The sequence below is a fragment of the Rana temporaria genome, chromosome 3 (genome assembly GCF_905171775.1).
Source record: "Rana temporaria chromosome 3, aRanTem1.1, whole genome shotgun sequence".
Classification (NCBI taxonomy): Eukaryota; Metazoa; Chordata; class Amphibia; order Anura; family Ranidae; genus Rana; species Rana temporaria.
In genome coordinates this window covers 83,566,303-83,582,871 of record NC_053491.1, presented here as the reverse complement: position 1 = coordinate 83,582,871, position 16,569 = coordinate 83,566,303, and positions in this window count along the sequence as shown.

Genomic DNA, 16,569 nt, shown 5'->3' with positions numbered 1-16,569 from the left:
TGTATCACTAATTTTTTGAATATCAACTTGCTTGCACATTTATTTAATTTGTTTAGCATTTACAATTTTGTGTATCTAGCGCCCCCTGCCCTTGTTTCACAAGTTTGAACCCCTGCGTGGGAATCCTGAATGGACCTTTTTGCTTTTGTGGGCTACCAGGCCCTTAACTATAAAAGCCTGTCTGACATGAACTCACTGCACAAAAATGCATCTATCCACTTGATCTAAACACCCCAATATCACAATATATATATATATATATATATATATATATATATATATATATATATATATATATATATATATATATACTTATACAGTGCAATGCCTCATATAACCTAATACTTTCATACCCACTTTAGCCAGCTATTTTAAATGTCATGAGTCAATTTATTAAGACTTTACTTCCGGCGGTATAACTTTTATTAGAGTTTTATTACAATCAGAAATTATATACTACACAAATACAATAGATATTTAAATGCTCTTTACAATAAACTGACTGCTTCAGAGTTTATTGCTACAGAATATTAATGAAGCTTGAACTGCCACAGGTAAGTATAAAATATAACTGCTTGCTGCTAATTTTGTTCCAGTTTAATGTCTGATAATCCATGCCAATTTAGCATGAGTCACGTTGTATACTATGGTATGGAGGCTAGGCTATAAAGGTTATTGTAACTTGAACTATTAATGTGCGAGCATCATAAAATCAGGCAGAGAAGCTTTGTGCTGTGTTTTCACATCCTGTTTTACATTCATAATTTGCTGGGCTCAAATTCTAGAGGATCCATGTTTAATAAGCCATAAGAAAGGAAATCTAGTTGACAGACTAATGCCCTGTACACACGATCGGATATCTGATGGAATCTAAACCGATGGATTTTTCCATCGGATATCCAATGAAGCTGACTTTTATCAGTCTTGTCTACCCACCATCGGTTAAAAATCTGATCGTGTCCAACGCGGTGACGTAAAATACTACGACGCGCTGAGAAAAATGTTCAATGCTTCCGAGCATGCGAAAAATTGTGAATCTTGCGCCAATTGATAAAATAATATTAAATAAATACAGTGTGCACCATATATAATTAATAAGCTGTTCCCCTGAAGAGACAGTGAACTGAATCAAATAATGTGAAAACAAAGTGAAAATTGGGAGCGCTGAAATAAATAGTTTGAGTAAATAATTAAATGATTAAAAGTGGTAAACCAACATTAAGTGAGCGCATAAATAAAGAAACGATTATTATGATGATATTATAATACCAATAATAAACCAGTGATGAAGGTAGTGAAATCACTACCAATATACAATGCAAACAAATGAATAAAAGTCTATTCACATGTGTCCGTTTTGTTTAGTGTTGGTGCTTAAAGGATTGATTGAAATTCAGTAAAAGGGGTTTCCACCTTCACCAAGACCGAAATTCAACCCAAAAGTGCACAAATGGATGGCTCCTTATCACAGGATGTTGACCTTTTTAATTAAAAAGAGGTCAAATGAGCTTTGGGTCACAAAATCTGGTACTTCAAAACTTTATGCGCGGTTCCAGTTCTCTTGATGCAGCCAGACTTCCGAATGTCATAGTACCCAACAGAGAGAAGAGGAGACCACCATCGTATATATATCGTATATTGACGCTTCCTGACGACGTGGCAACGCGAAACGTATGTCGAGGCGCCTGGTTACGCGCAATCACGTACTTCCGGTCCCGCTGGCTCTCCGAATCTGAGGGTTGGAACGCACGCCAGCTTCCCCAGCGAGGATTATTCTCTGCTTACATTGCAACGCTTCATAGCCTCAGTGCCGGGACTAAGGCACCAACTAAAGTAAGGGGCCACTTGGCAATGTTATGCTTTTAATTTTTTTACAATAAAAGTTATTATACGATGGTGGTCTTCTCTTCTCTCTGTTGGGTACTATGACATTCGGAGTCTGGCTGCTTTAAGCACCAACACTAAACAAAACGGACACATGTGAATGGACTTTTATTGATTTGTTTGCATTGTATATTGGTAGTGATTTCATTACCTTCATCACTGGTTTATTATTGGTATTGTAATATCATCATAATAATCGTTTCTTTAATTATGCGCTCACTTAATGTTGGTTTACCACTTTAATCATTTTATTTATTTACTCAAACAATTTATTTCAGCGCCCCCAATTTTCACTTCGCTTCCGAGCATGCGTCGACTTGATTCTGAGCATGTGTGGATTTTTGACCGATGGATTTCCCCACAGACAATGTTTTTTTTCTATTGGTTTTTTAACCATAAGAAAAATTTAAAACAGGTTCTATTTTTTTCACGGATGGATAAAAAACCGATGGGGCCCACACACGATCGGTTCATCCGATGAACCGATCGTGTGTACAGGGCTTTACTCTACACTATACCATATAATATACACACTATATATGCACTACAGCAGTGATCATCAACCCTGTCCTCAGGGCCCACTAACAGGCCAGGTTTGCAAGATAACTGAAATTCATCACAGGTGATATCATTTGCTGCTCAGTGATTGCAGTATTCTGGTCTGCATCTCCCCAAGGTAATACATAAAACCTGGCCTGTTAGTGGCCCTGAGGACAGGGTTGATGACCACTGCACTACAGTATACTACAAAACTCAGCATTCAGTAATACGAAGCCAATATTTATCTATTGTATTTTTCATTGTGATACCTGTATTTAGCAAAAAGGGTACTGTTCCGTAAAAGTTACAGGGCTGTAGCAATAACAAAAGCCTTTCTGTGATATCCCTTGCCTATTCGTGTTACAAACATAACTTGCTGTTGTACACAGCATGCCTCCCTGCAGTCAAATGTCACAAAGAACTGTATGCGCTGTCCATAACTTTGAAAGTGATTCCCCTTTCTTCTCTAATTTATACTGGAGCAACTAAAAGAACAATGTGATTGGTTGCTTTGTGCAGTATGGACAATTCATTTTTCAGAGACCTATTTAATATAGACAGCATGTATCAATGTCTTATAGTCTATAAGGACATATATTTGCACCACTGGCCTAAAGACACAATGGGGGTTATTTACGAAAGGGAAGTGCACTTGAATGTGCACTTGGAAGTGCAGTCGCTGTAAATCTGAGGGGTAGATCTGAAATGAGTAGAAGCTCTGCTGATTTTATCATCCAATCATGTGCAAGCTAAAAAATGTATTTTCCTTGCATGTCCCCCTCAGATCTACAGCAACTGCATTTTCAACTATACTTTCAGTGCACTTGAAGTGCAAATTGGATTTGCCTTTAGTAAATCAACCCCCATGTCACCAGACCAGTTAAACCAAAATCTTTCAATAAGATTAAATGGGCAACTAATGCATTTTACATATTTTATTTAGCTGTAGAAACCTCCCTTATTGGATGTCATCTTAGAATCCCCAGCAGACGCAAAGCTGTCATTAAGTGACTCTCTTTAGTATTTCCCGTAAATTTTTTCCCCAGAAGCTACATAAAAGGTTATGAAGGGGAAGGTAAAGCAGTTGGACCAGCACAGATTGTATTTAGACATTGCAAATATGCATTTAAAGCGGGGGTTCACCCTTAGAGGGCACTTTTCCCCCTTAGATTCCTGCTCGTTTTTACTAGGGGAATCGGCTATTTATTTTAAAATATGTGCAGTACTTACCCGTTTACGAGATGCATCCTCTCCGTCGCTTCCGGGTATGGGCTTCGGGAATGGGCGTTCCTTCTTGATTGACAGGCTTCCGAGAGGCTTCCGACGGTCGCATCCATCGCGTCACGATTTTCCGAAAGAAGCCGAACGTCGGTGCGCAGGCGCAGTATAGAGCCGCACCGACGTTCGGCTTCTTTCGGCTACGAGTGACGCGATGGATGCGACCGTTGGAAGCCTCTCGGAAGGCTGTCAATCAAGAAGGAACGCCCGCTCCCGAAGACCCATACCCGGAAGCGACGGAAGAAGATGCAGCTCGAAAACGGGTAAGTACTGCTCATATTTTAATACAAATAGCCGATTCCCCTAGACCGAACGAGCAGGAAGCTAAGGGGAGAATTTTTTTTTTTTTTATAAATGGGTGAACTCCCGCTTTAACAACTTGCCGACCAGCTCACGCCGATATCCTGTGCAAACTGACTTACCTGTACTTCAGTCCACAAAAATAGCAGAATAGGAGGCTCACGCTCGTGTGCCACGTGCTGTAGGAGCGTGCCTGCAGTTCTCGCGGACTTGGTGTCTGCCGGTGGCCCGCGATTGTGGTGGGGAGAGGCAGAACGGGGAACTGCCTGTGTAAACAAGGCATTTCCCTGTTCTGCCTAGTGACATGACAGGAATCTACTGCACCTAGTGATCAGTAGCAGTGATCTCTGTCATGTCAGTGGTAACCCATCCCCCCTACAGTTAGAACACATTGAGGGAACACACTTAACCCCTCGATCGCCCCCTAGTGTTAAATTCCTTCCCTGCCAGTGACATTTATACAGTAATCAGTAGTCATTATTTTTAGCTCTGATCGCTGTATAAATGTCAATGGTACCAAAATAGTGTCAAAAGTGTCTGATCTGTCCACCGCAATGTCGCAGTCCCGATAAAAATCGCAGATCACCGCCATTACTAATAAAAAAAAATGCCATAAATCATCCCCTATTTTGTAGATGCTATAACTTTTGCGCAAACCAATCAATATACACTTATTGCAATATTTTTTTACCAAAAATATGTAGAAGAACACGTATCAGCCTAAACTGAGGAAAAAAAATCGTTTTTTTATATATTTTTTGGGGATATTTATTATAGCAAAAAGTAAAAAATATTGTTTTGTTTTTTTTTTCAAAATTGTCAGTCCTTTTTTGTTTATAGTTCAAAAAAGGTGATCAAATATCACCAAAAGAAAGCTCTGTTTGTGGTAAAAAAAAAGGACATCAATTTTATTTGGGTACAGCGTTGCACAACCGCACAGTTAAAACAACACAGTGCCGTAGCGCAAAAAATGCTCTGGTCATTAAGGGGTAAAATCTGAAGTGGTTAAAATGTTTTGGATTTGGATTATTTACACTTGTGATTGGGGTAGTAAAATGTAAGCAGCATTTCAGGAAAATGCCACATTATGGCCAATAGATGGAGCTGATGATCATAGAAAATATACAAGATAGATAGATAGATAGATAGATAGATAGATAGATAGATAGATAGATAGATAGATAGATAGATAGATAGATAGATAGATAGATATGCAAATGAAAAGCTGTACATGTGTGTTAAAGTCTTGCTTTTGGGGGTACCACCTAAAAATGTTATAATTTCTTACCTCTGCAGATTTTGCAAACAAAAAAGCCATTATACACAATGGGCCAGATTCACAGAATAGATAAGACGGCGTATCTCCTGATACACCATCGTATCTCTTGTCGTATCTATGCGGCTGATTCATAGAATCAGTTCCGCATAGATAGCCCTAAGATCCGACAGGTGTAATTGACTTACACCGTCGGATCTTAGGATGCAGTACCTCGGCCGCCGCTGGGTGGAGTTCGCGTCGTTTTCCAGCGTCGGGTATGCAAATTAGCAGTTACGGCGATCCACGAAGGTTTTCGCGTTCGTTACGTCGGCGCAAGTCTTTTTTTCCCGTCGCAAAGTTAAGTGTGCTATTAACATGGTGTAAAATTACTCCACCATGTTAAAGTATGGCCGTCGTTCCCGCGTCGATTTTGAATTATTATTTTTTTCGGCGTAAGTACGTTACGCACGTTGCGATTCACAAACACGTCGCGCCGCCGTAATTTTGCGCAAAGCACGTCAGGAAAATTGCGAACGGAGCATGCTCAGAACGTCCGCCGCGGCAGCGCGCCTAATTTAAATGGTACACGCCCCATTTGAATTGGGCGGGCTTGCGCCGGACGTGTTTACGATACACCGCCGCAAGTTTGCAGGTAAGTGCTTTGTGGATCAGGCACTTACACTGAAAACTTGCGGCGGTGTAAGGCCCCGTACACACGGTCGAGGAACTCGACGTGCCAAACACATCGAGTTTCTCGGCATGTTCAGTCCTGGAGCCGCCGAGGAGCTCGGCGGGCAGAGTTTTCCCATAGAACAACGAGGAAATAGAGAACATGTTCTCTATTTCCTCGCCGAGGTCCTCGTCGGCTTCCTCGGCCGAAAGTGTACACACGGCCGAGTTTCTCGGCAGAATTCAGCTCTGAACCGAGTTTCTGGCTGAATTCTGCCGAGAAACTCGGTCGTGTGTACGGGGCCTGACGTAAACGGGTTACGTTGCGCCGCCGCAATTGTACCTGAATCTGGCCCAATATACTTATTATGGAAGTCAACCTTTGTACATCATATATGAGATCCTCACGAGAGGTTGATCTGAAAATGTTGCCTGTAAAGTTAACCTATGATTATATATATTTTTTCTTGTTAATCACATACACATACCTCCCAACTTTTGAGATAGGAATGGGGGACACCTATTACCAAAAGGATGTAGGCATAGGACACACTTAAAGGAGAATTATACAAAATAAAATGATTGGTTGAAACCATATCTTATTTGAAATAAAAACATTGTGAACGGCATTCATGTTGGTAATCCAAAGCGATTCGATTTAGCTGCGTCTTTCTCACAATATTATTTTTATATATTTGTAAGTTACAGTTTAGGTACTGATACTCAGTGTACCTTTATATACTAACCAGGAACTTTTCAGCTGCCTCACTTATTTCTCTTATGCAGTGACAGCTATGTGGCAATCAAAGACCCACAGAATTGAAGGATCTTCAAAAGCAGTTCTTATGTGTCAAGCAACATTTGCGAGGGATCCTTGCCGATGTACAAAGATACAGATCAGAAGGGACATAAAACGGTTAAACTAGCTCAAAGGCAATGTCACAGTCTAACAATTACATGCATTCTACGCCTGACAGAAGAAATAGCACATTCTCAGCTACGTGCTCCTGGCTGTAGGCATGCCAGGAAGATTATAAAAATGCCATGCTGTGATATGCTGCCCTCCTGCCTGAGAGGCTACTATTAAGAGACTTATTTACTGCATCTGTGCAGTCTGCAGTGCAGTTCAGAGTGCTACCTGTCTTGTTGTTTTATAAATTAGTTGTGGCTGTCACAGGATTATTACTGTCTAAGTATTCTGTCTGCTGAAGGTGCAGACAGATGAAAGGAGATGATCTGACCTTGTTATGCTTTTTGTGAAACATAAGGGGCTTGTAGAGTATAACAATACCATCCAGGCTAAGTAAAATCACGTTTTAACTGAGAATAACAGACGATGCAATGTGTAAATAGGGCCCACAAAAACCATGTAAAATTTATTTTTTACCAATCATATTTCACATAAGCCTTTTGAGTAGAGATGAGCTTCAGGCCCTGGCAGATCATGAGTTCAACCCAATCACAGCCTGTCTAAAGCTTAGAAAACAAACTATCCATATTTTTGGCCATTTCACCTGCACAAACCTGTCATTTAGTGGCCATAGCATCACGTGCACTAAATGACATGATAGATCCCTGGTGTTGCTGGAACATAAACAACAGCACCAGGGATTGTCAATGTCTATTTGGTCATTGATGTCACGCCGGAGCCCCCCGGCGCTGTTGTATACACTCCAAAAGCACTAGGGATCTGCCATCTGTGACAGTAGTAGTGTATCAGAGTAGTATTATTGTGGCAAAGATCGTTGTGGCTGTGGTCAATATTCATTGTCATTGATGTGGATCTACATCACTGAATGAGGTTATTGACATGAATCTACATCGGAAGACATTGTAATTTCTATTTTTGTAAACAAAGGACTTTCTCAACAATGTGGTATTTTTAAAAACGTATCTTTTTTTGTGAATAATTAAACTCATTTACATGGTAGGCTAGATATCTATAGACTCTCTTTTTTTAAAGTGGGCTCCCACTTTTCGATAAGTCCCCCCCAAAGACCCCCACATTCCTTTTAGGGAAAAGGATTTGCGGGATGAGACCCATTTACCCATCAACATAATGACAAGGTGTCTTGCAAGAGCGGGAGACCTTGCAAGAGGGGGGTGTTTGACCCGATCTTTATCATTTGACGGTTCCATTCTTGGGCTAGATCTGAAATGTCAAAGATGAAATATGAACATTCATACATTGGTGGTTGGACATTCTCTACAGCAGGTGATGTTTTCCATACTAGGCCAGAATCATGGTCTATGGCAATGGTCTGGCTAGAAGATCCTCAACTTAAAGTGGATGTAAACCCTCACATATACCCAGTGAATAGCCTGAGGCCTCGTACACACGACCGAGTTTCTCTGCAAAAACTGTTTTTTTTTTTTTTTGCAGAGGAAACCGGTCGTGAGTACACTTTTCGACGAGGGAACTGTCGAGGATCCCGTCGAGAAATTTGGCTCGCTGAGATCCTCGACAGCCTAACAAGGGACTCGACGAGCAAAATGATGTGTTTCGCCCGTCGAGTTTCTCGGTCGTGTGTACGAGGCTTCAGATGATACACAGAGATGAAGCAAATCCTCCTACATGTTTTACTTGCGCAGTCTTCCCCTCTCTACACCCCTCCACAAGTGCAGATGGTGTTAAAAATCTTTCTTTGACTGTCAGCAGCTCAAAGGGAAGGACAGAGAGACTTCAGTTACACTGTGTGAGAGCTGATTGGAGGAAAGGTACACACAGCAGAAGGACTGTGTCCCGAATGGACAAGATCCGTTCTGAGCTCTCTCTCCCGACACAAATTTATCTCATGTGTCGGAAAACATCTCAGAAGTGACTCGTGCTGATAACAGAGGAATGAAGCACCATAGAAAAATGACACTTAGAGCTTTGGAGAGAGATAGTAAACACTGCAGATATAGTGTGCTTCGTTCTAATTCCATGAATGAGGTTTACAACCACTTTAATGTATGCCAGCAACAACTGGGCAAAATTGAGGTGACTATTATCATCAGTGTTAAGTAGTACAGAAAATTTACACTTATAATGTATTAATGGGTTAAGCTATGCATGCTTTTAACACCATGTTGTTTGTTTGTTCTTTGGGTTGTTTCTTTATTGTACCCACTTTATTAATATGTACTCGGCAACGATTCTGCTCTAACATGGCATTAACAATGCTGTGAATTATAAATAAGCTGATGGCATTAAAGCAATTCTGAAATAAACTTTGTTAGATAAATGGCTTGCTTATTTTACAGTGTAATTGAGGACGCTGTTTACTGATTTTTTTTTTCTTTTGAATATAAACATGATAACTTTTAATTAATTCTAAGGCTTATTTTCACTTGAAAACACCACGCAGTCTACAAAACTACCAGAAAAAAAACTTCAACTTGTATTAATATCATCAGAAATACACAATAAAGGAGATATTTTTACAACCCTGCAGGCTTAATTACAGAGTAAGGACAGAAATGCAGAGAAAAACTAATTTCAAAACTCTTTGCCATACAATATAAATAAATGATTATCTATGGTACCATTTGACCTAGATCAAAGGAAAATATACCAAAATATGGTCTAAATATGTAATTATTTATTTGTCCTGCTACATTTTATATGTTGAATTAGTCATATGTTTGTGTTTTTATGTGTACTTAAAAAAAGAACTTTGTCATTAAATAAACTTAGTATGCATTATAGAACCACACTGACATTTTAATAGTCATTACGATTTTTTGCTGTTTCTAAATGATTTAGGAGAGGAAAACTTCAAATGTTCTTTAATTTTAATTTGCACATTTGTGTCACGCATTTCTTTTCTATAAACAACATTTATTATTATCTTTTATTTAACAAGTACCACCATATACTGCAGTACTGTAGAAATAAAAGGAAATAGAGTGTAGCTTACTGTTATACGATATTGGGTATAACAAGAACTCCTTTTATCAAACAGAGCTTGAATTCTAAATGTGAGATCACATTCACATTTAACTCACTGTTACAATAATGTTACAGAAGTTAAATGAAATATTGCATACCAATTAATAATTTTAATATAATTTATTAGTGAACAGTTTTACAGATTATTTTAGGAAGAAACAGTTAATAGTAGTAAACTAGTTAAAAGGCAAGCCTATTAACCACTTAAGACCCGGACCTTTAGGCAGCTAAAGGACCCGGACAGTTTTTGCGATTCGGCACTGCGTCGCTTTAACTGACAATTGCGCGGTCGTGCAAAGTGGCTCCCAAACAAAATTGGCGTCCTTTTTTTCCCACAAATAGAGATTTCTTTTGGGGGTATTTGATCACCTCTGCGGTTTTTATTTTTTGCGCTCTAAACAAAAATAGAGCGACAATTTTGAAAAAAAATCAATATTTTTTACTTTTTTCTATAATAAATATCCCCCAAAAATATATAAAACCTTATTTTTCCTCAGTTTAGGCCGATACGTATTCTTCTACCTATTTTTGGTAAAAAAAAATCGCAATTAGCGTTGATTGATTTGCGCAAAATTTATAGCGTTTACAAAACAGGGGATAGTTTTATTGCATTTTTATTAATATTTTTTTTTTTTTACTACTAATGGCGGCGATCAGCGATTTTTTTTGTGACTGCGACATTATGGCAGACACTTCGGACAATTTTGACACATTTTTGGGACCATTGTCATTTTCACAGCAAAAAATGCATTTAAAATGCATTGTTTACTGTGAAAATGACAGTTGCAGTTTGGGAGTTAACCACAAGGGGGCGCTGATGGGGTTATGTGTGACCTCATTTGTGTTTCTAACTGTAGGGGGGTGTGGCTGTAGGTGTGACATCATCGATTGTGGTTCCTAATAAAAGGGATCACACGATCGATGACGGCGCCACAGTGAAGAACGGGGAAGCTGTGTTTACACACAGCTCTCCCCGTTCTTCAGCTCCGGGACCGATCGTGGGACTCCAGCGGTGATCGGGTCCGTGAGTCCCGCGGCCGTGCCATTCTGCCGACGTATATCGGCGTGAATGGGTCGTTAAGTGGTTAAAAAGATATATTTTTGTTAGTGGGATCTGAAGAATATGGGTTGATTTACTAAAACTGGGAAGTGCAAAATCTGGTGCAGCTCTACAAAGAAATCAATCAGCTTCCAGTTGTTTTTTTTTTTTTGTCAAAGCTTATCTGAACAAGCGGAAGTTGGAAGCTGATTGGCACAGCTGCACCAGAATGTCCACTCTCCAGTTCTAGTAAATCAACCCCGCCAGTCCTGCCTGGCTGCTTATATATCGTGTAATCTCCAACAGTGGGATCTCACTCCCATCTTTGTTCCTATCCACTGCTCCTTTCACAATCTCCATAAAATTAGTCAGAAAGAATGCGACCCATTCATAGGTGTGCAGACCTAGAAACCCGCAGAGATCTCACCTATATGGACAAAAACAGAGTTTACAGAAATGGTTTAAATCTCCAACATCTACCAAAAAAATATGATATTTTTGAGTTGACTGTTACACAAATTGCGTGCTTATTTTAGTTGGTTTTGTAAGGAAAGTCTATTCATTTACATCCTAATTAGATAGAACGGGTAACAGTAAAGGCTGGTTAACACTAGCCTGCATGATAAAATGCAACAATTTACCGTTGAGGAAGCTGTCAGTGTGAGATCCGGGAGAGAGCGATGTTATACTGTTTTTACGTTTCCTTTTTATTTATTTTATTTGAACCGTACAGCAGCTTGGCGCATTATGCTGCAGTACAGTGACATGTTGTGTCATCTAGTATGCTTCAGACTCCTGTCATTTTCCTGCACTGCACATCACATCATGACAGTGTAGGGTGACCACGTGTCCCGGATTGCCCGGGACAGTCCCGCATTTTGCAGGTCTGTCCCGGGCACCTTCATTTCAGGACAATACAGTGTCCCCGAATGAAACTGACAAAGACACCCCCCGTGCCAATCTGATGCCCCCCAAAATGGCCACCACATCACTGCTTTACTCACTGACAGTACTTTTTCTGTCTGTGAATGCCTGGAGGAGCACAATCCCACCCCATGCATGTGATTGGAGAAATCATAAATCCCGCCTCTTGTGTCCACTCACTGTGCTGTGATTCGTTACAGCACAAGCTGATTTTTGGGAAGGGAGGGTGTCCCTGAATGGTAGTTTGGAAATGTGGTCATCCTATATCAGTGTGGTAGTGTAAACATGGCAAACAACTGCTTTCTATGTGCCTTTGCAGTGACTCGATTTTATGCAGTATGGAAAAACACCAGTCACTTCACATAGTGTGAAGAAGCCATAAAGACAGGCACACATGGATAAAAATTCAGCCAGTTGAGCAGGGACTGGCTGAATTGCAATCCATGTGTGGGCAAAGTGGATGTAAAGAAGTCAATCAACCGATCGACTTCTGTACAACTGCCCTGTCAGAGTTTTACTGCTCGATCAGCACTGCCAGCTATAGCTGGCAGCACTGATCAGTGTATTCTAACGGTGAGGAAGTCTCCCCACTGTCCCCACAATGCAATACAAAGACCCAGCAGGGATGTGGATGGGGGAATTAAGGTGGAACTTCACCTAAATAGGGAAGCACAGCCTGTTTGCATCCCTCCTTCGCTGTCACATTCAGCACTTTTCGTGGGGAGGGGGGAGCGGGTACCTGTCAAAACCAGTGATCTATGCTGAAGTTTGGTCACCTCCTCCTTCCCCATGCAGCCTCCTGGGACACATCACAAGTCCCAGAAGACTGCTGGACCATTCACAAAGTGCAGCGCAGCTCACTCAGTAGGAAAACCAGCTGTTAAAATAAGGACACTTACCTGTCCAGGGATCCAGCGATGTCCTCACCTGAGCTTCACTGTAAGCTTCACAGCCGATTTCCCTTACCTAAGATGCAGATGCCTACACCCAAAGCTGATTTAAGAATCGGCTCAGGTGAGGACATCGCTGGATTCCTGGACAGGTAAGTGTCCTTATTTTAAAAGTCAAAAGGCTACAGTTTTTGTTGCTGCTGTCTTAAAAAATAAACTGGGGGGGGGGGAGACTGGAGCTCCTCTTTAAGTCAGTTTTTGTGTCCTTTTTGTTTAACATGCTGGTTGAATGAAAAAAACAGAGCCATCTATAGGCTGTGTATTGTTGATTGTCATGCTGCTGACAATCTTATCCCAGTGGGGGTTATTTACTAAAACTGCATGGTGCAAAATCTAGTGCAGCTCAGCAGAGAAACCAATTAGCTTCTTTTTTTTTTGTTGTTAAAGCTTAATTGAACAAGCTGAAGTTAGAAGCTCATTGGTTACTATGCCCAGCTGCATCAGATTATAAGTGCACCAGTTTTAGTAAATTCCCCCTAGTGATACCAGTAAAAGAAATCATGGGAACAGGTGTTACTGGAACAAAAAGGCATCAATAAAACCTGATACAGGTTCTAACCAATCCCCACACCACTATATATATATTTTTATTGCTGTCTGTAGCTATACCAGAGAAAGTTCTCATTATTCCCATCAATTTAACACCATGTGATGGGAAAACTCATTGCAAACTGGAAGATTTTTGAGCCTTCTGTACTCGAAAGCCAAGCAATCTGGTTGTTATTGTTGGAGTGTAACATTTCATAGTGTTAAGCTCTGTACACACGATTGGTTTGTCCAGGGGTCAAGTCCTGGGGAAAAATGTGTGGGAACTCCCACCCAAGATCCACTCCCCCACCAAAAAAAAAAAAAAATGATACGCTCATATGCATAATTACTAAACCGCATGTTTTTTTTTTTTTTTGATCCACTGTACCTTAGTAATTTTTTATGTTACTGGCCGCTTCCTGTATATGGATTCATCGGGTGGTGTGCGGGTATTCGCAAGTTACCCGCAAGTTTTTTCGAAATCCCACGATAACTCACGGCAGACCTCCGCAATGTCTCCTGGGAACAATGACAAAAGCTCCCAGGAGACATTGCGGCATCGAGGAAGTGACGGAATACCCGCACACTACCCAATGAATCCATATACAGGAAGCGGCCAGTAACATAAAGGATTACTAAGGTTCGCCTGCCCCTGACAGTGACTCGAGCTGGGCATCGCCGCTTAGTGAAGGATTGGCTCGGGCGGCTCGGCTGCTCTAGTCCTGCAAAGGGAACTGAGTTCCTGCTGTGAAAAAAGTGCAGGAACTCCGTTCCCATGCGTTCCCGCAGGACCTAAGCCCTGGTTTTGTCCGATGAAAACAGATCGATGGACTGTTTTCATCGAACAAACCTATCGTGTGTGGGCCCCATCGGTTTGTTTTCCATCTGTGAAAAAAATAGAACATAAAAAAACGATAGAAAAAAACGATCGTCTGTGTGGAAGTCCATCGGTCAAAAATCCATGCATGCTCAGAATCAAGTCAACGCATGCTCGGGAGCATTGACAATCAGCATGTCGTAGTGTTTTACATCACCGCGTTTTGGCACGGTAAGATTTTTGACTGATGGTGTTTAGGCGAGACTGATGAAAGTCAACTTCATCGGATAGCCAACAAAAAAAACCAACGGACTAGATTTCATCACATATCCGATCGTGTGTAAAAGGCTTTAGTGTTCAGTAAAAGGTGAGGTGCATTTTGTCAATAGAAACTGAGAAATATGTTATAACATTGAGTTTGCACTTGTTTATCACTGGTGCTGAATTGCAACTCCCAGGTAGACAATTGTTTTGCAATTGGGGAGAGCTGTAAGGCAAGAAAGTGAATCAGCTTTTCAAAATTTGCAGAAAGATGCATACTATATTCTAAGTGTAAATGTCACCAATATACTTTTAGCCATTAGCATTAATTTTTCCAATTTTATTACATAAGGTATTTTTCATTCATGTTTTAATTAATTATTTGTACTTTTGAATAAAGGACATTATTTAATTCTTTGAGGGATATAATTAAAATATATATGTACTACATTGTTAATACAGTTGACAGTCAAGTTAACCCCAGGGTTATAACTGTAGTTAATTATCGACTCCAATAGTTGTTATGCACTTGGTACAAATTTGCTGAGGTAAAGGTCTAATGTCATTTTATATTCTCTCAGACAGTTGCATTTCACATATATGTGCATATTTACATACATATATTAATCAAAGAAACCCATCTGAAAAAAAAAAAAAGTAGATAACCAGATGTATCAAAGTGAGTGCCTCTGGCTCATATTAATAAGCATGTGGGGATTTGGTCTTGTGGATATGTACTTGAAGATTAGGTTCTTGAGAAGGTTTGATGGCATCGAGGGCAGCATGCAAGAAGGAGTGACTGGAGCCTTCCTGTTACGGGTCACAAGCACCGTGTTGAGTCAGCAAGATACCTGGGACTGTTGCTATTTTCTTGTGATCATTAATCAAAGCATTCTGACTATATTAATGGTACAATAGAGTTGAAAAAAAAAAATGAAAACAAGACGTTTTGACCAAAAGAATTTCCTTTTTTTTTTTTTATGGCTATTACAAATGATTGAAAAAAAATGTAGTTTAGTACGACCAACAAAGGATATTACGAGATTTATTTAAATTGCACATGCTAGGTCATTACACAAATGACAGTTGTCCAATATTGGATATTACATCATTCACATCCAACATCTGCACTATTAAAATATGTAGATAATGATCAGACTTTTAGTGACATAACATCAACCTAACTAGAAGTCCTTAAAGGATAAGGGGCAAAGGCATCCGTTAATTCGGTTATTTTGGTATATTTCTTATTTTCCCCTGTTAGATATGCACAGTGCTGGGTGCCACTGTTCTAAACAGTTCACATATACTGTACATGAACACTATTAGCATATCACAGGTTAGGTCAAGCACACATCAATATCAATATTTTAAATATGTTTTTGGTAAATTTTACATATACAGTTGAATCTCGGATTACGAGCATAATCCGTTCCAGAAGTAATCCAAAGTACTCGCATATCAAAGCGAGTTTTCCAATTGAAGTCAATGGAAACTAAAATAATTTGTTCCACATTGACTTCAATGGGATGCAATACCGAATGCGGCCAGAGGTGGGGGGCGCCAGAGAGCAACGAAAACGGTCGAAAAGGCCCGAGGACACTTCCGCTCATTTCCTGCTCCCCCGTACCTAAGGCCAAATGAGGTACTGCAGGCCAATCTTCGGCTTTTCTCTGTTCCTGCACCCCCCTACCTCAGGCCAAATGAGGTACTGCAGGCCTATTTTCGGCTCTGCTCGGCTTCTGCGACCCCGTACCTCAGGCCAAATGAGGTACTGCAGGCCTATTTAGCTTGAATTCTGCTCGTCTTGCGAGTAAACACTCGCAAACCGAGTCAGAATTAAAAAAAAAAGTTGCTCGCAAATCAAAACGCTCTCAAACCAAGTTACTCTTAAAGCGAGGTTCCACTGTAGTAAAATGAACAGTTCTTATAAAAAAACAAAGCTGTCTATAATATAAAATAGTAATATAAGATGGACATAGATTGTACAGCATATGGTGCTGCGAGCAAGGAGCAGGAGGGTTTTACAAGAGTAGGAGTTTATGATATACAATACTTCCTGTATGCCGAGTTAGGAACAGTATAGAATGAGTGAAGTTGAAGACCTCACATTTCTTTCAATATGACCTTCTTAGTGAATGATTTCCTTTTAAAAAAATCTTAACAAGTATTTTAGGGTTATATTCT